The sequence below is a fragment of the Macrotis lagotis genome, chromosome 1 (assembly GCF_037893015.1).
Source record: "Macrotis lagotis isolate mMagLag1 chromosome 1, bilby.v1.9.chrom.fasta, whole genome shotgun sequence".
NCBI classification, from domain to species: domain Eukaryota; kingdom Metazoa; phylum Chordata; class Mammalia; order Peramelemorphia; family Peramelidae; genus Macrotis; species Macrotis lagotis.
This window is the reverse complement of record NC_133658.1, coordinates 407330897-407355461: the sequence shown is the minus strand read 5'-3', so window position 1 is coordinate 407355461 and position 24565 is coordinate 407330897. Positions and strand designations below refer to the sequence as shown.

Genomic DNA, 24565 nt, shown 5'->3' with positions numbered 1-24565 from the left:
TAATTATTCTAAGGAACAGTCCATTTATTCTACACTCTCTAATGTTTTTAGTAGAAGTGGGTGTCTTATTTTGTCAAAACTTTTTCAGCATATATTGATATAATCATATAATTTCTGGTAGGGTTTTTGATTGTATAATTAATTATACTAACACTTTTCCTATTATTTAACCAACCCTCCATTCTTGGGATGAATTCTAATTAGTCAAAATGTATTATCCAAGTGATAACTTGTAATCCTTTTGCTAAGATTTTAAGAATTTTACATCTGTATTCATCAGGGAGATAGGTCTATAATTTTCTTTCTCTGTTTTAACTCTTCCTGGTTTAGGTATCAGTACCATATTGTGTCATAGAAAGAGTTCTGTTCCCCTATTTTTCAAAAAAGTTTATATAGAACTGGAACCAATTGATACTTAAATATTTGATAGAATTCACTTGTGAATCCATCAGGCCTTGGAGATTTTTCTTAGGGAATTCAATTATGGCTTTTTGAATTTCTTTTTCTGAGATGGGGTTGTTTAGGTATTTAATCTCCTCTTCATTTAACCCGGAGCAATTTATATTTTGGAAATATTCATCCATTTCACTTAGATGTCTAATTTATTTGCATAGTTGGGCAAAATAATTCCAAATTATTAGTTTAATTTTCTCCTCATTGGTGGTTAGTTCACCTTTTTTCATTTATGATACTAGAAATTTGGTTTTCTTCTTTCTTTTTTTTAATCATATTGACCAGAGTTTTATCAATTTTATTAGTTTTTTCATAAAACCAACTCTTGGTTTTATTTATTAATTCAGTAGTTTTTCTGCTTTCTATTTTTTTTAGGTTTTTGGCAAGGCAAATAGGGTTAAGTGGCTTGCCCAAGGCCACACAGCTAGGTAATTATTAAGTGTCTGAAACCGGATTTGAACCCAGGTACTCCTGACTCCAAGCCGGTGCTTTATCCACTATGCCACCTAGCCACCCCTCTGCTTTCTATTTTATTAATTTCTCTTTTAGTTTTTAGAATTTCTAATTTGTTATTTAATTTGTTCTTTCTCTAATTTTTTTAGTTGAATATTTAGTTCATTGATTTCCTCTTTCTCTAATTTATTCATGTAAGCATTTAAAGATATAACATAACCCCTGACAGCTGCTGTGAGTGAATCCCATAGGTTTTGGTATGGCGTTTCATTATTGTCATTATCTAGGATAAAATAATTAATTCTTTCTATAATTTGTTGTTTGGTCCACTTATTCTTTAAAATGAGGTTATTCAGTGTTCCAATTAGTTCTGGGTCTATATAGCCCTGACCCAATATAGCATATGATTTTTATTGCATTGTGATCTGAGAAAGATGTATTCACTATTTCTGACTTTCTGGAGTTGATCATTAGGTTTTTATGCCCTAGTACATGGTCAATTTTTTGTATAAGTACAATATACTGCATTGAAAAGGTATATTCATTTCTATCCCCATTCAATTTCCACCACAATCTATCCTATCTAGGTTTTCTAACAATCTATTTACTTCCTTAACTTATTTCTTATTTATTCTATGATTTGATTTATCTAGATCTGAAAGGAGGAGGAGGTTGAGGTCTCCCACTAGCAGAGTTTAGCTGTCCGTGTCTTTTTATAATTCTTTCAGCTTCTCCTCTAAGTATTTGAATGATATACCATTGGGTGAATATATATTCAGTATTGAAATCACTTTATTGTCTATGGTACCTTTTAGGAGGATATGGTTTCCTTCCTTATCACTTTTAACACTATTTTTACAGGTGCTTTATCTGAAATAAGGATTGCTACCCCTGCTTTTTTCACTTCAGCTGAAACAATATATATTTTACTCCAACCTTTTACCTTTACTCTATATGTACCTCTCTGCTTCAAATGAGGTTCTTGTAAGCAACAAATTGTAGGATTCTGGTTTTTAATCTGCTCTGCTATTCACTTACATGTTAAGTGAGAGGTCATTCCATTCACATTCAAAGTTATAATTACTAACTCTTTATTGCCCTCCATGCTATCTTCCCTCTATGTATTTTCTCCCTTCCTCCCTTTATCCATATTCCCCAGTATGTTGTTTCTGAATACCACCCCCTTCAGTGTGTTTGCCCTCCTATATCAACCCCTTCCCCTTTCTTTCATCTTTCCCTTTCCCCCTTTCCTCTTCCCTTCCTTCTGTTAGCTCCCCTTTTTCTCCCCCTCCCTATCTCCATCCCCCCCTCCTCTTTTCCCCTTTTCATACTTGAAAGAAAAGATGTTGCTTAAGTTAACTGAGTACATGTGTAATTTAACTTTAAGGCAAATCTGATGAGAGGAAGAGTCAGGTGTTTCTCATCTCCTCCCTTCTTCCTGTCTATAACCATAGGTCATTTGTAGCTCTTAATGTAATGAGATTTACCCCATTCAATGCCTTTGCTCCTCCTGTTCTCATTCCTGTCCCACTTTTTAAGGAGGAGGTGGTTTTTAAATCATTATATCTGAGTCAAGGAAAATTCTGAGTATCCATCACTTCTCGCTAAGTAAAGTCTATCTAATAGAGTTAAAATTCTTGAGAGTTTAGAATCTTTCTCCCAAGTGGGGTTATTGCCAGTTTCATCCCATTGGATAGCAGTCTCATGGATAAGTTGTGAGTGCCCATCACTTCTGGCTAGGTATAGTTTCTCTGTTAGAGTTACAATTCTCAAGAGTTATGAGAATTGTTTTCCCTTGCTGGGATATAGCCAGTTTCACCTTATTAAATAACAGGTTTTTTTCTTTCTACTCCTTTTTTTTTTACCTTTTCATTTGTCTCTTGAACCTCCTTTTCGATGTCCAAATTTTCTATTTAGTTCTGGTCTTTCCAGCATGAATTTTTGGAATTCTTCCCTTTCCTTAAATGTCCATATTTTCCCCCTGTAAAAGAAGTCTCAGCATTGCCAGATTGTGGATTCTTGGCTGCATTCCAATATCCCTTGCTCTTCGAAATATCCTGTTTCAGTCCCTTTGATCCCTTAATGTTGATGCAGCCAGTTCCTGCATGATCCTTACTGTGGCTCCTTGGTATTTAAATTGTTTCTTTCTGGAAGCTTGCAAGATTTTCTCTTTTATCTGATAGTTCTAGAATTTGGCCACAACATTCATTGGTGTTTTAATTTTAGGATTTCTTTTGGGAGGGGACAGATGTATTCTTTCAATAACTATTTTTCTCTCTGCTTCCATGATATCATGGCAATTTTCTATCACTAGATCCTGTAATATTAAGTTCAAGCTTTTTTTCTCTTCTGTGTTTTCAGGAAGACCAAGAATTCTCAGGTTGACCCTTCTCGATCTATTCTCGAGGTCAGTGGTTTTGCTGATGAGGTATTTTACATTTTCTACTATTTTTTCTGGTTTTTGGTTTTCTTTAACAGGCACTTGCTGTCTCATGTAGTCATCAGTTTCTGCAGACTTCATTCTTTTTTTTAAGAGAGGATTTTTCTTCATTTACCTTTTGCAACTGCTTTTCCAATTGGTCAATTCTATTTTTGAAAGAACTTTCCATTTGACCAATTGAGGTTCTCATAGAATTGTTTTCCTTTTGAATTTGCCCAATTGAGGATCTGAGAGAATTATTCTCATTTTGTATTTGTCCGATTGAGGGTCTGAGAGAATTATTTTCATTTTGTATTTGTCCAATTGTATTTGCCAATGTTGCTTTTTGTTGCAAGGTGTTAATCTTTTCTTGGGTTTCTTTTCCCAAATCATCCAATTGATTTTTAAACTCCTTCCTTATTTCTTCAAGGAAGTCTTTCTGTGCTGGAGACCAGATCATATTCTCCTCAGAGGTTCTAGGTCTCTCTGAGTTAGGGTCTTTTCCTTCCAAGAATTTTTCTATGGATCCACCTTTTCTTTGCTGACTTTTATTCATTTTGCTAAGACCTTGAGTTGGGGAGGGGCTGGTTTACAGAGGTTTGGTGCTGGGATCCCTAGGTCTTTACTCATTGAGTGCAATATCTCCAGCTGGCCAGTATGGGGTGCTAGAGGATTTGCTCAGTGGGTGTAATTTCTCCTGCTGGCCAGTAGGGGGTTCTGGTTGCTTTCTATGGAGTGACTCTGACCTTGATTGAAGCCTTCTTCCTTGGCCTGGAGGGAGTGATTGAAGCTGTTAAATACTTTTTCTTCAATGTATAGTGGGCTGTACCCTGGGGTGAGGTTATCACTCTCCTTATTGCCTGCTGAGTTGGTTCTTCTACTCTGACACCTGTGCCTGGGCAGAAGGTCTGTAATTGTATTTGTTTCTGGGAAGAGGCTTCAGCTGAAATGGAGGTGTGGACTCATAGTTCCTCCAGGACCTAGGAGCCCAGGTTTGATGTCCACAGCTCTCCTACACTGGAATTCTCACCACCACCCCCCTTCCCGCAATCTCCAGATAGTTAGTGCCACCATCAGTGCCTCTGCTTCCAAGTTGACCCAAGCCCCCGTGGTGGACCAGGCTCTAGCCCTGCTGCTGATCAAGCAGGTCCAGTTCTTGGACCCTCAGGCTCCCAGGGCTCCAAGACCACTGCTAATCAGGCTGATCCCCCCCTCTGTGCCTGAACTCACTCACAACTGCTAAAAACAAATCCTGAGGCACATGTTCTTTCTCCTGGCTTTTCTTTCTGGGTTATGTTAAAAGGCTTGTTTCATATCATATATGGGGAAAGATCAGGAGATTTAGAACTGTGCCTATCTTCTCTCTGCCATCTTGGACGGAAGTCGATACTATTTACTGTTTTAAGGAAAACTCCCTTCATCCCTAATGTTTCTAGTGTTTTTAAAGGAACAAATGTATTTTATCAAAGGCCTTTTCATCATTTAATGATATAATCATATGGTTCTGTTGGTTTTACTGTTGATATCTTTCATTATGTTTAGTGTTTTCCTAATGTTGAACTATCCCTGTCTTCCTGGTATAAATCCAACCTGTTCATGGTGTATTATCCTGCTAATAACTTTCGAGATACTCATTGCTAAAAATTTATTTAAGATTTTTGCATCAATATTCATTAGGGAGTTTGGGCTATAATTTTCTTTTTCTCTTTTGATTCTTCCTGGTTTAGGTATGAACACCATGTTGGTGTCATAAAAGGAGTTTGGCAGAACTCCTTCCTCTCCTTTTTTTTAAGAATAGATTAAGTAAAATAAGAATTAATTGTTCCTTAAATGTTTGATAGAATTCACTTATAAATCCATCTGGACCTGGAAACTTTTTCCTTAGGGAATTTATTGATGATTTCTTCAATTTATTTTTCTGAAATGGGGTTATTTAAATAATTTTTTCCTCTTCTGTTAATCTGTTTGCATTTTTTTACATGTTCATCCATTTCACTCAAGTTGCCTAATTTATTGGAATATAGTTTAACAATGTAGTTCCAAATTATTTTTTTAATTACATCCTCATTGGTGGTTAGTTCACAATTTTCATTTTTGATACTGGTAATTTGGTTAAATTTTCTTTTTTTTAGTCAGATTAACCAGAGGTTTGTCTATTTTATTGGATTTTTCATAAAGCCAGCTCCTAGTTTTATTTATCAGATCAAAGGTTTTCTTGCTTTTCATTTTATTAATCTCTCCTTTGATTTTCTGAATTTCTAATTTGGTATTTAATTGGAGTTTTTAAATTTCTTCTTTTTCTAGCTTTTTTTTAGTTGCATACACAATTCATTGACCTCGTCTTTCTTTATTTTATTTATATAGGAATTTAGAGATAGAAAGTTTCTCCTCCTCAAAACTGCTTTTGCTGCATCCCATAAATTATGGCATAATGTTTCATTATTATCATTTTCTTGGATATAATTATTGATTATTTATATTATTTGTTGTTTGATCCACCCATTATTTAAGATAAAGCTATTTAATTTCCAGTTAGTTTTTGTTTTATCTTTCCCTGACCCTTTACTACATGAAATTTTTATTGCATCATGGTCTGAGAAGTGTGTATTTATAATTTCTGCCTTTCTACATTTAATTTTAAGGTATTTGTGCCCTAGGACATAGTCAATTTTGGTGAAGGTGCCATGTACTTCCAAGAAAAAGGTATATTCTTTTCTATGCCAATTAAATTTTCTCCAGAGGACTATTATATCCAAGTTTTCTAAGATTTCATTCACCTTCTTAACTTCCTTATTGTTTATTTTGTGGTTAGATTTATCTAGCTCTGTGAGAGGTCTCCCATTGAGGTCTCCCAGTATTAAGGTTTTGCTTTCTAGTTCTCCTTGTAATTCACTCAGCTTTTCCTCTAGGAATCTAAATACTATATCACTAGATGCATACATGTTTAGTGATGTTGTAGCTTCATTATCAATTGTTCCTGTTAAGAAGATGTAGCTTCAGGGTAGCTTGGTAGTGCAGTGGATAGAGTCCGGACCCTGGAGTCAGGAGTATCTGAGTTCAAATCTTGTCTCAGGCACCTAATAATTACCTAGCTGTGTGGCCTTGGACAAGCCACTTAACCCCATTGCCTTGCAAAAAATAAGTAAAAAAAAAGATGTAGTTTCCTTCCTTATCATTTTTAATGAGATTGATTTTTTGTTTTTACTTTGAATGAGATTAGGATGGCTACCCCAGATTTTTTTACTTCTGCTGAGGTATAATATAATTTGCTTCAGCCTTTTACCTTTAACCCCATGTGTATCTTTCTACTTCAAATGTGTTTCTTGTAAACAACATATTGTAGGATTCTGGTTTTTAATCAGTTCTGCTATCCACTTCCATTTTATGAGACAGTTCATCCTATTCACATTTACAGTTAAGATTACTAATTCTGTATTTCCCTCCATGCTTTCTCCATTTATATTTATTCTTTCCTTTTCTCTTATTCCTCCTTACCAACATTTTACTACCTTTCCCCTTTCACTTTTCATTTAGGAATTTAACTTTCAGTTTATTATCACTTATACCTTCCCTTCCCTTTTATCAGTCCCTTCTTCCCTTATCTTTCCCATTCCCTGCACCTCCTTCCCTGTAGATTAAGTTAGATTTTTAAACTCAAATGGGAATGTATGTTATTCCTTCACTGGCCTAAATCTTTTGAATAAAATTGACTTAACATTCACATTCTCCCTTCTTTCCCTCTAAAATTATAAATTCCTGCTTCTCCCCTTGGTGCTCAAGTATTATTAATCAGGTTTCATCGATCAGAGTATCAAGTATCTTTCAGGTACACACAATCGTCTTCATGAACCAAAGTATCATCCCAAGCCATATATCATTTCTTGAACTAATTTTGCCCCTCCCCCCAATCCTATTTTCTTTCACATTTTACCCCCCACCCCTCCTCACCCAGGGTACTTAACACTTTGTTAAGTGAACTAAGACCTGTAGTCTCTCCCCCTTTACCCCTCCTTTCCCCACCCAGGGTACTTTACTCTTTGTTAAGAGAAGCACTGGAAGGTGACCTAATTAACTGAAAGTTCTTGAAGAACTAAGTACTCAGAGGCTCTGGGGATCTCACTGAGAACTTTACAAATAATTGTAAGTAAACAAGACATTGTCTCAGGTCCTTCATAGCTTAGGATGCCCTCATTAGACTAGTCTCTTAGCACCTTGTGATTAAAGTGAGTCATAGTATAATGAGACACTTAAATTGAAGTTTACACTTCTGCTTTTTTTTCAGAGCCTTTTGTCTCAAGCTCAGTGATGTGATCTTGAATCTCTTCAATTGAGAGACAAAACCCAATTATACCCATATCCTTTAAGTTCATTTTCTTCAATTATATTCTACCCTCTAATTTCCTTAGAGAAGTCAAGTTCTAAAGAATTAGAATTGTTATATCTTCCCTTGTAGGGACCAGTATTTGGGTAAAACAATTTTGTTTTTTCAGTCCTCTTTTTCTTTTACCTTTATTTTTATGTAACATTTCAGGTTTGTATTTGGCAATTGAATTCTCTGTTCAGTTCTGGTCTTTGTGTCAGGAAGTTTTGGAAGTTCTATATTTCATTGAACATACATCTATTTTCCCTGAGAGTATATGCTGAATTTTGCAGGGTGGTACATTCTGGATTGTGATACCAGGTCCTTAACTCTCCAAAATATGTTATTCCAGTTCTTCCAGTTCATGTCCAGGCTGATAGGATCTGTGTTAGTCTGATTGTGTGTTCACATTGTATTCGAATTATTTTCTTTTTGTTGCTTGCAATATTCTCTCTTTTATTTGAGGGTTCTGGAATTTGGCTATTACAGCCCTTGGAGGGTTTATCCTAATGGGGTCTCTTTCTGGAAGGGTTCTGTGGATTCTTTCATTTGTGATATTGTTATTTTGTTCTAGTAGATTGGGCAGTTTTAAACCTTATAATTTGCTGGATGATGTTTTCCAGGTTCTTTTGTTGGTCCAGGCTTTCTAGTAGTTCAGTGATTCATAGACTATCTCTCCTGGCTCTGTTTTCCAGGTCATTTGTTTTCCCTAGAAGCTACTTTATATTTTCTTCAATTTTTTTCAGCCTTTTTATTTTGTTTGATAGAATCTTCCTTCTGTTAGTTAATCATTAGTTTCTAACTGATCAATTCTAATTTTTAGGATATTATTTTCTTCAATTATCTTCTATATTTCCTTTTCCAGTTGTCATTTTTACTGTTAATAGAGTTGATTTCTTTGTTCAACTTGTCACAATTTTCCTGCATGACTTCTATTTCTTTGGTTTTTAAATTTCTTTTTTTAAGCCTTTCAATGAACCTTTGTATTTGAGTTCAATTTATAGATTGTTTTTATACTTCTCCTTTGAGTGATTTTTCACAGCTTTCTTCTTCAGACATGGCATTGCTAGAGCACAACCCTTTATCTATGTAGTATTTTTCTATAGAGAGTGCTATTTTAGCTTTTTTGTTCATTTTTGTTGTAGTTCTGCTCCTGTGGTACATGGAGTATAGATCCAAGCTTTTATTTGGCTGGGGCTGGGGTCTGAACCCTGACTCGTTGTTGGACAAGATGCTGCCTATGCAGTCCAGATCTTGCCTTTGCAGATGTTTGTTTCCTCCTTTATATCCAAGTTCTGACTTACCAGAGGATTGTTCCCTATCTAGTTCTGTCTTTTACCCCAGTGCTTTCAGGGTTCAGACTTTGTTTAGAGTTCTGATCCTCCCTACTGGTTTGCTATCTAGCTGCTGGGACCTCTGTTATCATTAAGCTGTTGGGACCTGCATACACTGGGGATAAAAGCCTCCTGCTAGCTTGCCCCACTCTCCCACCTCCTGGACTTTACTTCCCCCTTTCCCCCAAAGAGATAGGTCTTTACTGAAGACCCTTGACAATGTCTGCAGTTGAAAACTTCTTTGAATCTTCTTTTTTTTCTGGGTGGAATCTGTAGTATGAATGTCAGAGTAGAGGATTCATTTGTCTTTGGTAGGGAAAGGCTCCAGGAGCAGGTTAGCTTCTTGCCATTGTCTTGGCTACACCCCAGAAGTGACGTTCTGTTGACTTTACTTGCTCTCTCATCTCCTGGACTTTACTTCCCTTTTTCTTCCAAAGAGACAGACCTTCATTGAAGATCCTCTATGATGTCTACAGTAGAAACCTTCTTTTGATAAAAGTCATTTTTGCCTTTTCTCCCTCATGTCCATTAATATCCTAATCTGTCTGAGTATTAGTCTTATCCCTTCTAATGGAGAGTGGTAGAAGAATCATGGACCCAAGAAAATTCTACTTTTTAATGGAGCTATGATTATATCAATGTGAGCATTCTCTCAATTTGTCTAGAGCACAAGTCTTTCATGACTTCTTGTCAACCTATATTTTAAAAATATTTGAAAAGCTATTATGAGAAAGTGGAAGGTAGAATTAATTTGAAAATTTAAAATTTATAAAAGGCAAAAATATGACCAATTAGCACAAGTTACAGGTAATGTGATTTTAATTCTACATAAAGAAATAGCTTTTTGTTTTGAGTTATCCCAGATGGGATGGAGTGATTTTTACATAGTGAAGTCTTCAATCACTGAAAATAAGAAAATAGGGTCTGAATGATCACCTATAAGAAATACTGTACGGGGAATTCTAGCATAAAATGGAAGATTGTGTCATATGATTCCTCTAGTCCTTTATAACATAAATATTTTGTTACTTCATATTATAAACACACTTTTAAAACTTCTTTACCCTTGTCTGATGTCAGTGGAAAAGGGAGAGGTTTCTGTCCTGGTTGAAATAAATGAAGATCAAGAAGAAATAATATGGAACACTCCATTCTGTACCTACTTCAAATCCTGTGCATTAAATTAACAAAAACTCATAGTTAATAAAACGTTTTTTCATTATTCCTACAGGTCAGTTTCAGATGATTGGCCCAGATGAGTCTATTCAGGCATTGATGGGAGAAGATGTCATTTTCTCCTGTCATTTTTTAGCCAAGATGAGTTTAGAGGACATGGAGGTGAGGTTCTTCAGAAACCAATTCTCTTCTGTGCTGTTTCTATGTAAGGATAGGAAAGAAGCAGATGAGACACAAATGTAGGAATATCAAGGAAATGCCCAGTCTGTGCAAGATCCTATCACTGAAGGGAGAATCTCCTTAAAACTCAAGAACATAATCTCTTCAGATATGGCAATATATGGATGTTGGTTTAGCCCCCAAACTTTTTGCCGACAGTATATTTGGGAACTACAGGGAACAGGTAAGTTACTTTTTCAATGAGGGATATCCTCAACTTCTCTATCTTAGCTCATTTGGCTAGAACATGAAGAAACTATATATCCTTTCACACTCTTTGATAAAGCAAGATACAGAAACAAATCCACAATCTAGTCCTTGGCTAGGTGAGCTCTATTTCTGAGTATCTTCAAAATATATTTTTGGTTTAATTTCTTTTCTTGTTCTTTGCAGCTCTGGGGTCAACTCCTCTTATCTCTCTTGAGAGACACAGAGATGGAGGCATCTTGCTATTGTGTCAGCCAGCTGGGTGGTTACCTCAGTCATTAAATGTACAATGGAAACTGGGTCCAGGACAATTTTCATCACCAAACTATACAGTAAACCAAGATGATCATGGTTTCTTTTTAATAGAAAAATAACCTTTACTATAAAGAAACATCCAAATTAAAGACATCACATGTTAAGTCCTGAACATTGTACTCAAACAAGAAATGGAATCCAGAGTGTAGGTAGCAGGTAAGTAAAATGGAAAGGAAGAAAATAAATGGAATAAGTACTTGAATGACTTGATATGATATGTGACTACAAATTAGATTTATGAATTTGTGTCCCTTTTAAAAAATAAAGGCTGAGGGAGCATATATTCAAAATGTATAGTCACAAAGCGTTTAGAGTAAATGAGTACAAGAAATTCTGTATTTGACAATTTTACCTGGGCAGTGAAATAATTGATGTAAGTAATTCATTTTATGACCATTGAAAGGAATTAATACCTTAATTTGCATTACAATTGGTTACTGGAATAAGAATGAGGGAAAATATGAGAGAAAGTGACAATTACATCCCAGAATTTATGATAGTAGAAAGAGAATTTGAGTGTAATGTGATATTTCTTTGTAGCCCATAGAAACCATCTTTATCACAACTCCCACTTTCACAGATGAATTTTATATCTAGAACAAGGCTTATCTCCCTCTCAGGTTCTAGACTTTGGAGGATTGATTAATCCATCAAGATGTTGCAAAATACTTGTAGTTTTTATTTCTCCCATAATTCCTTTCTATCATACTTCTTCAGAAATATCACTAAATCTGTACTGCTGAATGTCTTTAACCATTACATTTTTAAATTCCTTCATTTCCTTTTGTCTTCTTTATGATCACTCTCCTTAAGATAGTAACTGATAGCTATTATCCTTATTACATTACATGATTATTATATTACCCTTATATTACATTAGATCTTATTAATATTGTATAAATGCAGTTGATTATATAGCAAAATAGGGACTTAATATAATGAATTTTATGGTAGTGTTGAAACAAAAATATGTAATTAACAAACCATACAAAATATATAACATTCTCTTTATGATAAAGTGGTCGATGTAAATTCATCATAATGAAATAAAATAGAAAATTTAAAAGCAAGAATGAAAGGTCATTATTAAAAATACAGTATTCTTTTGAAGCTATTGTTTTATAAGTAGTAAATGTTTGGCAAAAAATGTCTATTCATACAAAACAGGATCTGTATCTCAAGCATAGAACTTTTCTGTCAGACATTATTACCAATAATTTTAAAAGGAATTAGGATGAAAATGACTTAAATTTATATTTACCTTTTACTCTTAAATCTGGTCCTCTAAAGGGTTATAGAATTGAATGAGACAACAGACAAAATACATAATTGCATAATCAGGCATATTAATGTCCATTTAGATGGCAGTCATCTTGTTCCATTTTCTTGGTTTTAACTGTCTACCTCATGAAGTTGTCTGCTTCTGGGAAATATATGTCCTAGCAAATCTGAATCAAACTTGCCTCTCTTAGCCAAAGAAGAAACAAAATTATGTCTCTTTACAGATGGTTTACTTAAAGAATGTTAGAGAATCAACTAAAAAACTACTTGAAATAATGAAGATAATAAATTAAATTAAAAGAACTTTAGTCCTACCTATTTAAATAGACAACTAATACCAAAAACTGAAGAAAATAATCAATAAACTTTATTAAGTGCTTGCTATGTGTCAGGCACTGTACCAAGTGCTGGAGATATTAAAAAAAAAACCAAGATCTTTCATTTCAGTCAGGTCACATTTTAATGATGGTGACAAAATGCAAATAACTGTGTTATTTACAAGATCTACCTTCTATCCATCTATCTATCCATTATATATATATATATTTCTATAAATAATAACACATATATGCAGGTATGTATTATATATAATACATACAATGCATATATGAGTGCATATATTTATCATCTCTCAATATTTTTATGTTATGTTCACATTTATGTATGTATATGATATTATTTCCATTTGCTTCTACCTTCATACACACATTTACTACTTCATAAATATGTGTGTGAATAAAAACGTATAAAAATAATATCAACATATGAAAGCAATATAAAATGTGTCTTGTACACTATGTGTATAGATGTATGCATGTACATTTATGCATGTGTAAACATTCCTCCATTCCTCCATATATACATATATATGTACAAATATATATATATATACATATATATATATATATATATATATATATATATATAATCATAAGGAAGGAACTTAAAAGAAAGGGGTAATATATACTGGGACATGTTTTTGCAGAAAATACTTCATGGAATCCTTAAAGAAGCCAAGGAAGCTAAGAGGTAGAGATTAGAAGGAAAAAGATTCCATATCTGAAGGGACAGTCAATGAAAAGTTATAAAATTTGAGAATGGAAAGTCTTGTGTGAGAAACAGCTAGAAGGTTAATCACACTGGATCATAGAGCATGTGAAGGGGAGTAAAATATAAGACAATTTGAAAAATAGGAAGAAAAAATACTAACTGGAGGATTTTATAATTGATTAATTGAATATATTATAACTATTTCCTAAGGAATTAAAAAAATATTTATTTAAGACTTTGGGATTAAATAACTTTTCCAAGGTCATATAACTAGGTAATTATTAAGTGTCTGAAGCTGAGTTTGTATTCAAGTCCTCCTCATTCCAGGATCAGTGCTCTATCCACTGTGCCACCTAGCTGCCCCGCTTTTCCTAAGGGATTTAACTCATGTTCATCAGTGATTACAAAGAAAAAAAAACAAACAAGCCTAGAAATCCACTCCAAAGCAAGTACTTGTGCTTATCTATAGGAGATATATGAAAGACAAAGGCAGCACTGATTTGTAGTAAAAAATGTCTTTATGAAACTTTGCCAAGCAAAATAGTGGAAGATTTTAAGTATTATTATCTCATAAAAAAGCAAGAAACTGTGGAGGAAAAACAAAGTAAAGGAAGTTAAATTAAAGGTCCACCTAAGGGGTAGCTAGGTGACTCAGTGGATCTAGTACTGGCCCTGGAGTCAGAAGGACCCAAGATCAAATTCAGCCTCAGACACTTAATACTCATGTAGTTGTATGACCTTGGGCAAGTCACTTAACCCCATTTCATTGCAAAAAAACAAACAAACAGGGGGCAGGTGGGTGGTACAGTGGATGGAGCACTGGTCCTGCAATCAGGAGGACCTGAGTTCAGATGCTGGTCTCAGATAAAAAATAACTTAGCTGTATGAGCTTCAGCAAGTCTCTTAACCCCTCACTGCCTTTTAAAAACTAAAAACAAAAACAAACAAAGATCCACCTAAGGAAAAATCATCCCAGAGGCATTTGAGTATACACCTAATGAATTGACTTTTAAAGCAAAACTTAGAGAGAAAAGGAAGTAGTAGCCACATGAAAGAATGGCATACAGGATGCCCTTGGCAAGGGAAATTTAGAAGTCATTGCAGTAATTAACATTATTCATTTAAAGGCAACAAAAAACTTTATTGGATAGTTATGTGGTACAGTGGATTGGGCACTGGGCTTGGAGTCAGGAAGAACTAAATTAAAATCCAACCTAAGACATTCTATTTCTCTGAATCTGGGAAAGTCACTTAAACTCTATGTTCCTCAATATTCTCAACTGTAAAATGAGCATTAACTTACCTCCCTGGCTTGTGAGGATCTAATTAAATAATAATTTTAAAGAACTTAACACAATGTCTGGCACATAGTAAGCACTATATAAATGTTTATTATTATTATTTATCATTTGTTATTAGCAGGTAAGGAATATATTATCCAAATTTGGTTGAAAAGAAAAAATAAAAATGAACAGATGTTTGCTTGTTTGTCTTATTATATTAATATTTTTCTTTTCAACTACATACAATGGTAGTTTTTACCAATCATTTTTTGCAAGGTTTTGAATTTTAAAATTTTTTTCCCTTCCTTTCTCCCTTCCCCTCACTGACAGAAAGCAATCTGATATAGGCTTTACATTTGCAATCATGCTAAACATAGATCAAGACTAAATGTATTATGAAAGAAGAATCAGATCCAAAAGGAAGAAAGAAAACATTAGAGATAACAAATTAATATAATATATCAGACAACTTTTAAAACTTGATGATAATAAGCTTTGGTCTTCATTTAAACTCCACAGTTAATTCTCTGGATAGGGATGGTATTTTCCATCACAAATCTCTTAAAATCAGCTTTGATTAGGGGCAGCTAGGTGGTGTAGTGGATAAAGCACCGGCCCTGGAGTCAGGCGTATCTGGGTTCAAATCCGGTCTCAGACACTTAATAATTACCTAGCTGTGTGCCCTTGGGCAAGCCACTCAACCCCGTTTGCCTTACAAAAAACCTAAAAACAAATAATCTTTGATTACTGTATTGCTGAAATGAACAAGTCCATCATGGTTAATCATCACCCCATGTTGTTGTTAGTGTATAACGTTCTTCTGGATCTGCTCATTTCACTCAGCATCAACTCAAGCAAATCTTCCTAGGCTTTTCTGAAATCCCATCCCTCATGATTTCTTATATAACAATAGTGTTCCCTCACATACATATACCACAATTTGATCAGCCATTTCCCAATTGATGGGCATCCCCTAATTTCCAATTTTTTCTACTACAAAGAGTTGTTATGAATATTTTTGTACATGTGGTATTTTCCCCCTTTTTAGTGATCTTTTTGGTATACAGATCCAATAGTGGTACTGCAGGATCAAAGGGTATACACATTCTTATTGCCCTTTGGGCATAATTTCAAGTTGCTCTCCAGAAAGGTTGGAGCAGTTCACAACTCCACCAACAATCCATTAGTATCCCAGATTTCCCACATTCTCTCCAACATTGATCATTGGCCTTTCCTATCATATTAGTCAATCTGAGTGGTGTGAGGGGGTACCTCAGAGATATTTTAATTTTCTTTTCTCTAATTAATAATGGTTTTGAGGATTTTTCATATTATTAAAGATACTTTTGATTTCCTTGTCTGAGAATTGCCTTTCCCTATCCTTTGACCATTTATCAATTGAAGAATGACTTCTTTTTTATAATTTTGACTAAGATCTATATATTATGGAAATGAATCCCTAGTCAGAAATAACAGTTTTAAAAATTGTTTCCCAATAGTCTACATCCCTTTTAATCTTATTTGCAATTGTTTTGTTTGGGCAGAAACTTTTTAATTTAATATAACCAAAATTACCCAGTTTGGTTTTTTTGTAATGTTCTCCTTTTCATCTTTGGTCATAAACTACTCCCTCCTTCCATAGATCTGACAGGTAAACCATTCTTTGTTCTCCTAATTGGCTTATAATATTATCTTTTATGTCTAAATCTTGCCCCCATTTTGACCTTATAATGGTGTAGGATGTGAGATGTTTGACTATTCCTAGCTTCTATCATACTCTTTTCTGGGTTTTCTCAGCAGTTTTTATTAGAGTGAGTTTTTAACACCAAAAGCTAGAATCTTTAGGTTTATCAAACATTAAATAACTATAGCCATTTGCTGGTATCGTTTCTTCACCTAATCTGCCTCTTTTACATAGATCCACCACTCTATTTCTTAGCCAATACCAGACAGTTTTGATGAATGATGCTTTATAATATAATTTTTAGAACTGGTTTGGCTAGGCTGCCTTCTGTTGCAATTTTTTCATTAATTCCCTTAATATTCTTGACATTTTGTTCTTCCAGATGCATTTAGTTACCATTTTTCCTAGTTCTAAAATTACTTAAGTAATTCTTTGGAAGTTTGATTGGTATGGCATTAAATAAGTATTTTAATTTAAGTAGAATTATGATTTTTATTATATTAGCTCAGCTTTCCCATGAGCAATGGATATTTGTCCAGTTATTTAGATCTGATTTTGTTTGAAAAGTGTTTTAAAGTTGTTTTCAAAGAGTTTCTGAGTCTGCCTTGGCAGGTACACTCCTAAGTATTTTGTGTTGCATGAAATTATTTTAAATGGGATTTCTCTTTCTATTTCTTGCTGCTATATCTTGTTAGTAATATATAGAAATGTTGAGGATTTATGTGGGTTTGTGTTATATCCTGTGACTTTGTTAAAGTTGCTAATTGTTTCCAATATTTTTAAATGATTTTCTAGGGTTCTCTAGTTATACCATCATATCATCTGCAAAGAGTAAGAGTTTTATCTCTTCATTACCAATTATAATTCCTTCAATTTCTTTTTCTTCTCTTAATGCTAAAGCTAACATTTCACTTACAAATTGAATAATAGTGGTGATACTGGGCATCCTTATTTCCCCCCTGATCTTATTGAGATGTCTTCTAGCTTATCTCCATGACATATAAAGATTGTTGATGATTTCAGATAGATACTGTTTATCATTTTAAGGAAGAATTCATCTATTCCTATGCTTTCTAGTATTTTTAGTAGGAATGGGTGCTGTATTTTGTCAAAAACTTGTTCAGCATATTTTGAGATAACTGTATGATTTCTGTTAGGTTTGTTATTGATATGGTCAATTATGTTGAAATTGAACCAACTCTGCATTCCTGGTATAAATTCTGCTTTGATCATAGTGCATTATCCTAACTTGCTGTAATTGCATTGCTAATATTTTATTTTACAATTTTGCAGACCTGTCCAGGACCATAGGGCCAGGTGGATGCTAGGCCTAAGGGGTGGTATGGGGGCTCAGAGCCTCTTGGCCCCAGGACCAGGGATCTGTCTGCTGTGCCACTCAGCTACCCTACAGCAGAGTTAGAGTGAAAAAGGACAGAGAAAATATAGTACATGGTAGTGGAGAAATAAGAAAGGAGGGAGTTGTGATCAGCAATGGCAACGCTGGAAAAATATGGAAGTAACTTTTGTGATGGACTTACCATAAAGAATGTGATCCACCCATGACAGAGTTGTTGGTGTTGGAACAAAGACTGAAGCACATTTTTTATTATTATTATTATTTGGGGGGGGGGTGCAGGGCAAATGGGGCTGGGTGGCCTGCTTGGAGACACATAGCAGGGTGATCGTTAGTTGCCTAAGGCCGGATTTGGACCTGGGTGCTCCTGGCTCAAGGGCCAATGGTCTGTCCACCACCCAGCCACCCCTACTATCATTACTATTTTATTTTATTTTGGGTCTTTTTTTTTTCTTCCTTTTGGTTTTTGCAGGGCAGTGGGGATCGGGTGGCTTACATGTCACATGGCTGGGTGATTGTTGGGTCTACAGGGCTGGATGTGGGCTCAGGTGCTTGTGGCTCCTGGGCTGGTTCTTTGTCCATTGCACCACCTGGCCATACCTACAATTATTACTATTATTTTTTAATTTTATTTTTTCTCTCCCCTTTATTGCTCAAGCAAGTCTATATTTATGGGGGGAAGGGGTATTTCATTTACTCTTAAACAAGAATATTTTATTAATGTAAAAAAATTTATACAAAATGAGAATAAAAAAATTAAAAAAACAAAAAAAATTAAAAAAGATTCAGTTAAAAAATTTGCATACATTTTCATTAGGAAAATTGGTCTATAATTTTCTTTCTATGTTTTCACTGGTTTAGGTATCAGCACCATATTGGTGTCATAGAAGGAATTAGACAGAGTTCCTTCTTAACTTATTTTTTCTAATATTTTATATAGAATTGGAACCAATTGTTTCTTAAATGTTTGACAGAACTCACTTGTGAATCCATCTGGCCCTGGAGATTTTTTCTTAGGGAATTCATTGATGGCTTGTTGAAATTCTTTTTCTGAGATAGGGTTATTTATGTATTCAATTTCCTTTTCTTTTAACCTTGGCAATTGATATTTTTGTAAATATTCATCCTTTTCACTTAGTTTCAAACTTATTGGCATACATTTGGGCAGAATAGTTCTGATTTATTACTTTAATATCTTCTTAAAAAAATTAAAAAAAGAAAAAAAAGAAAAAGAAAAAATATACTCTTCACTGATAGTGAATTCACCTTTTTCATTTTTGGTACTAGTAATTTTGTTTTCTTTCTTTTTTAAAATCAAATTAACCAAAGGTTTATCTAATGTATTTTTTCAAAAAATCAACTCTTGGTTTTATTTATTAGTTCAATAGTTTTCTTGTTTTCAATTTTATTAATTTCATCTTTAATTTTCATAATTTCTAATTTTATATTTATTTGAAGATTCTAACTTTTTCTTTCTCTAATATTTTTAGTTGCATGTTCAGTTCATTGCTTTCCTTTTTCAATGTTGTATATATGTAAGCATTTAGAGATATAATATATCTCCTAATAATGCTTTGGCTGCATATCATAAGTTTTTGTATATTATCTTGTTATTGTCATTGTCTTGGATAAAATCATTAATTTTATGATTTGTTGTTTGATCTACTCATTCTTTAAAATCAGATTATTTGTTCTTTAATACTTTAAGTAAAATTTCTTCATAGCCCTTCATTTCATGGAATGTTAATTGCATTATGGTCTGAAAACGATGTATTCAATATTTCTTTCTGTATGTAATTTATGAGTGTTTCATGCCTTAATACGTGATCAATTTTTGTGTAGGTGCCATGTTCCATAGGAAAAAAGTATATTCCTTTCTATACCCATTCAGTTTTCTCCAGAGATCTATTATATTCAAGATTTCTAATATTCTATTCACCTCCTTAATTTCCTTCTTGTTTATTTTATGGTTAGATTTATTCATTTTTGAGAGAGGGAGGTTGAGATCCCCTCCAGTAGAATTTTGCTAACTGTGCTTTACTGTAACTCATTTGACTTCTCCTCTAAGAATTTGAATATTGTATCTCTTGGAGCATATATATTGCTGAAAGATGTTAATTTTCTCTTGCATTTTTTTCCCTATTTTTCCATTTGATTTTTAAACTCCTTTCTGATCTCTTCTAACACATCTCTCTAGACTAGAAACCAATTCATATTCTCTTCTACAGTGTGACATAAATTTTCCTTCCTTTTCTGAGCTAGTATCCTTATCTCCAAGGTAACATTCAATAGATCCTGCTTTGAGCTGATTTTTTTTTTCATTTTGGGATATTAGTTATTTTTGTGTGGGGAAGAGACTGGTTCACAGGCTTTTGGTATTATGATCCCTAGAGACCTTGCTCATTGGAGTTAGGAAATCTCAGGGGTTACTCAGTGGACCTTCCAGTAAAGAACCAGAAGATTTCTTTGGATTGTCTATGTTAGAGGTTGCAGGGTTCACTTCCCAGACCTGGGGTTGCCTCTGGGCTGTCTTCACACAATCTGGGCTAGATATTCAGCATATTAGCAATTTTATTGTTACCATCATTATCTTGATCATCATTCTTATCAATAATTTTCTCAGAACAAAGTATTGAAATTGGTTTTGATTTGTCCTTGATTATGTTGCATCTTACAGATCAGTTTTTCCAGAACTCCTCTTAGAGCTGAGCTTTTCATAGGGTAATGTTTCTTGTCTTGGCTGTATTTGGTTGTCTCATTTTTACCTAGTATAATAAAGGTAATAGGAAAGAAGAGGAGAGTTTACTACAAAACTCTTTGTGACTTTTCACTTTTTGAAATGCATTTCTTTTATTCATTTTTTTTCTCTTTGGATCACAATCACCCTTGGGAAATATCTTCTGAAGTAGATTCCTTTCAGAAATGGTTTTACTTCTTGCCTTAAAACATTCTCATCTTCTTTTAATCTTGCTCTAAGTATGTATGTTTCACATATAGTTGTGTTTCTCTTTATCTTTAGAGAAAATTAAGAAAATGTTGGATAAGTTTTATTTTATTGTTTTGTACGAGATTGTATTTTAGAGATGTTTGATTTCTCAGTGTTTTCTCATCTTTAATTCATTATTTTTTGATTTAAAGAAAAAAAATGAAAGAGCAGGTAAGAAAACATCTTCCCTCTTACGTCAAATTCTCCTTTTCTTCCTCCACTTATTATGTCCTTCTCTCCTCTAGTCTCCAAGCCCAATTCCTTACTCATCCTTGCTTGCCCTTAGTCCCAGAAATAACATTTAATTCTCTTCTTTCAGAATGGATTGAAGCCATGAAAAATTCAAGTAACTGAAACTAGGTTTATTTTTTTATTCATAGTCTTGGATTCCTTCTCTTCCTACTCCTTTCTCTTTCTCTTTCTCTCCTGTAACTTCCTCCTTCCTTATCATTGGCTCTGAAAAAAACAGTAGTTTGGGGAGGAATTGCCTAAACCATCATTGCCATGTACAATGAATGTGATATGAAACCAAGGCTGTAGGTGAAATCAAAGGCTTAAAATGAATTGAAAGAGGATAATGGAAGGAAACTGTGCTGGATTAAGGGATGGAATTTTTTATTAATGTGATTGTCATCAGGAGTTATAGGATAAATCAAGAGAATATTTGTATATTTTCTAATTATTTAGCTACTCAGCAACCTTTTTCAACTCAGAGTAGTAGAGATTATTTAACAATATGGAGAAACATCTTTCTACATAAGCAGTTGTTTATATTTCTTTTCTTACCAGGATTGAATTTGTCTTAAAATTGCTGAATATATGATTTGTTGACAAATGTATCAATAATAAAACAGGCACATAGAAAATTATTTACAATATATTAGCTCTCACAGTCAAAGCTATGCCATGCTAACAATCTGATGATAGAAGACTTCTCATCTTTTCTTAGAACATAGTCATATTAATTTATTCAAGATGCCAAATAAAACACGTGAAGACACAGAAAAATCTTCTGTTCTCAAGAATTTTCTTAACATTCTTCCTACAAAGAGCTGTAAAGTGAAATCCCATTCAACTTGGGTAGTATAAAATACTTGGGAGTCCACCTGCCAAGCTAGACACAGAAAAACTATGAAAACAACTACAAAACATCTCTCATACAAATAAAATCAGATTTAAATAACTGAGCAAATATCAACTACTCATGGTTAGGCTGAGCTAATATAATGAAAATGACAATTCTACCTAAATTAAACTATATATTTAGTGCACTATCAATCAAAATTCCAAAAAAATTACTTTAATGAGCTAGAAAAAATTGTAAGTAAACACATATGGAGAAATAAAAAGTCAAGAATTTCTAGGGATTTAATGAAAAAAAGTGCAAAAGAAGGTGGTTTGCCAGATCTAAAATTAAATAATAAATTATCAGTCATCAAAACTGTCTGATATTGGCTAAGAAATAGAATAGTGGATTAGTGCAATAAACTAGGTGCAAAAGAGATAGCAGGAAATTATAATAATCTGTGCTTTGAGAAACCCAAGGAGTCCAGCTTTTGGAATAAAAACTATTGGGAAAATTGGAAGTTAGTATGGCAGAAACTTGGATTAGATCAACATCTCACACCCTATACCAAAATAAGATCAAAATGGGTACATGATCTAGATATAAAAGAAAATATTACAAGCAAATTAGGAGATCAAGGAATAGTTTACCTGTCAGTTCTATGGAAAGGGAAGCAGCTTATGACCAAGGAAGAGATGGAGAACATCATTAAAAGCAAACTAGATAATTTTGATTACATTAAATTAAAAAGTTTTACACAGACAAAACTACTGTAACCAAGATAAAAAGAAACATAGTAAATTTGGAAACAATTTTTACAACTATTATTTTTGACAAAGGACTCATTTCTAAAATATATATCAAGAACTGAGTTAAACTTATTAAAAAAAAACAAGCCATTCCACAATTGACAAATGATCAAAGGATATACGGAGGCAATTTACAAGTGAGGTAATCAAAGTGATCCATAGTCATATGAAATATTGCTCTAGGGGCAGCTAGGTGGTGCAGTGGATAGAGCACTGGCCCTGGAGTCAGGAGTACCTGAGTTCAAATCCAACCTCAGACACTTAATAATTACCTAACTGTGTGGCCTTGGGCAAGCCACTTATCCCCATTTGTCTTGCAAAAAAACCTAAAAAAATTGCTCTAAACCTTTACTGATTAGAGAAATGAAAATTAAAGCATCTCTGAGGTACCACCTCATACCTCTCAGACTGGCCAGAATGACCAAAAAGGAAAATAATCAATGTTGGAAGGGATGTTGGAAATCTGAGACACTAGTACATTGTTGGTAGAGCTGTGAACTCATCTAAACTTTCAGGAAAGCATTATGCAATTACATCCAAAGGCCACCAAAAATATGCATACACTTTGGCAATACCACTATTGGTCTATAACCTGAAGAGATCATGAAAAATAGTAAAAACATCACGTACAAAAAATATTCATAGCAGCTGTTTGTGGTGGTAAAGAATTAGAAATTGAGTGAATGTCCATTAATTGGGGAATAGCTAAACAAATTGTGGCTTATGTGTGTTATGGTACACTATTATTCTATTAGAAACCAGGAGGAATGGGAATTCAGAGAAGCCTGGAATGATTTGCATGAACTGATGGTGAGTGAGATGAGCAGAACCAGAAGAACATTGTACACCATAACAGCAATGAGGGGGTGATGATCAATCTTTATGGACTTGCTCATTTCATCAGTGCAACAATCAGGGACAATGTTGTGTTATCTGCAGTGGAGAATACCATCTGTATCCAGAGTCTGAACAAAGACCGAAGACCATTACCTTTTAATTTTTTTTTAAAAATGCTATCTTATTATGTAATCTTGCTCTTATATTTCATTTTTTTTCCTCAACACATTCAATTTTGATCACTGTGTAGAATGGAAGGAATGTTAAGACTACCTGACTGCTTTCTGTGGTGGGGGGTGAAGGAAGCAACATTGGGGTAAAATTGTAAAATTCAAAAATAAATAAATGAATAAATAATGTGTTTTTTAAAAGTGTTTTGTATCTGATTACACTCTCCCATGATCTTTTTTCCTCTCTTCTATCACCTACACTCCCTCCCTTCCTCCATCCCTTTTCTCCAAATCCTTTTCTCTCCTTTTTTGTCTCAAGTAAGATAGATTTCTATGCCCCATTGAGTTTGTGAGAATGAAGGTTCACTCATTCCCCTTAACTTTCCCCCCCTTCCACTCCATTGCAAAAACTTTTTCTTGACTCTTTTATAAGAAATATCTTAGTCCATTCTACCTATCCTTTCCCTTTCTGCCAGTACATTCCTTTTTCACCATTACTCACTCTTTATAATAATTATACCTTTATATTCAGCTCCCTCCTGTCCCTTGTCTATATATGTGCCTTCCAACTACTCTAATAAATGAGAAGGTTTGCATGAGTTATCAGTATCTTCTTCCCATGCAGAAATGCACATAGTACAGCATCAATAAAACCCTCATAATTTGCCATTCTTATCTACCCTCTCTAGGCTTCACCTGGAATTCAATTTTTCTGTTCAATTTTGGTTGTTTCAATAGGAAAGTTTGAAAGTTCCCTTTTTCATTGAATGTTCATCTTTTCCCCTAACAAAGGATGTTCAGTTTTGCTGGGTAATTGTTTCTCAGTTGTAGTCCAAGTTCTTTTGCCTTCAGGAATAACATATTCCAAGCCCTATGAGTTTTTAAAGTCAACACTGCTAAATCCTGTGTAATCCTGACTGTAGTGCCACAGTAATTGAATTGTTCCTTTCTGGCTGCATGTAATATTTTCTCTGACTTGGGAGCTCAGGAATTTGGCTATAATATTCCTGGGATTTTTTATTTTGAGATCTCTTTCAAAAGTGATCAATGGATTCTATTAATTTCAATTTTACCCTCTGCTTTTAGGATATCAGGGCAATGTTGCTGGA

At 34.0% G+C, this 24565-nt stretch overlaps 1 pseudogene; it reads left to right on the top strand.

Annotated features, from left to right (window-relative positions):
• LOC141503416 (butyrophilin-like protein 8) overlaps positions 1-24565 on the top strand; it is a 38975-nt pseudogene that overhangs the window by 10829 nt on the left and 3581 nt on the right.